Raw genomic sequence first — 1,028 nt, forward strand, 5'->3', positions numbered from 1 at the left:
AGAATGTGCGCGGGAGCGAGACCTGCCAGACGTCTCCCCACTGCACGAATCGGTTCCTGGTAGGTTTGACGATTCAATTCTGCAATTACTTATCTCAAGATTGATTAAACTGAAGTTAAGAAAGTGATTCTTTCTGCACTTTTGAGTGCAATATACATTTGACCTATCCTGCCGGGACATTCTTCTCACTCTGTTCCGATAGATGGCGTGCATACTGCATCGTATTACGTAGACTGGTACCCGGTCCCACCTCTCGGCGTAGTTACTCGATGGGGCGAGTAATCGAGGTGGGAGCGAGTACCAGTCTACATTTAGCCCATGCTGTGATACTATCAGCCATGCTATCAGCCACACACCTCCAAGGTAGTACTATTTATAGTTGGCCTTAATCAAAAACAGACGTTTGCGTAAGTGCTATTGATATTGTATTCCCAACGTACATAATCTCATATAGAGAATGAAGTTCATATATGATTTAAGGCACGTAAACGTTGTTCAAGTAAGTTTTGCATGCAGAATTTCATGGTGAAATTTAAGTCTTCCACGATCACACAAGTACCATGAAACACAGTTCAGTCATTTGTTAACAGTCAAACAAATCCATGTTTAACCCTCCTCTTGAGGGTCAAAAGGTTATCAGACACTTACTCTTCGCACGTCAGTGGAAAGCACATTTTATGATCCTTTCAATAAAGCCATAAAAATGGTAGGTCACTGCTGAAACAAAAAAGTTTTTCAATCGCTCCGTCAGACCATGTCCTCAGAAAATTTCTAATATCTGCCCTGTTCCCCATTGACCTTTGACCTGTGACCTCCAATTTCAGCACAGTGATGGCTTTTCTTACCATGATGCTATACACCGACTATCACGAGCCTAGGTCGAGCCGATTAGATTTGTGCCGCAATTCTGCATTTCCTCCCTATACCTTAAGTTTAGGAGGGAATGTTCCCCCTTCTTTTACACCTCTTGACCTTTGACCTTTGCCCCCGCAGCTTCGACATCCCAACTCGTTTTCGGATTACCCCCC

The sequence above is a fragment of the Priapulus caudatus genome, unplaced genomic scaffold (assembly GCF_000485595.1).
Source record: "Priapulus caudatus unplaced genomic scaffold, Priapulus_caudatus-5.0.1 Scaffold391, whole genome shotgun sequence".
Lineage (NCBI taxonomy): Eukaryota > Metazoa > Priapulida > Priapulimorpha > Priapulimorphida > Priapulidae > Priapulus > Priapulus caudatus.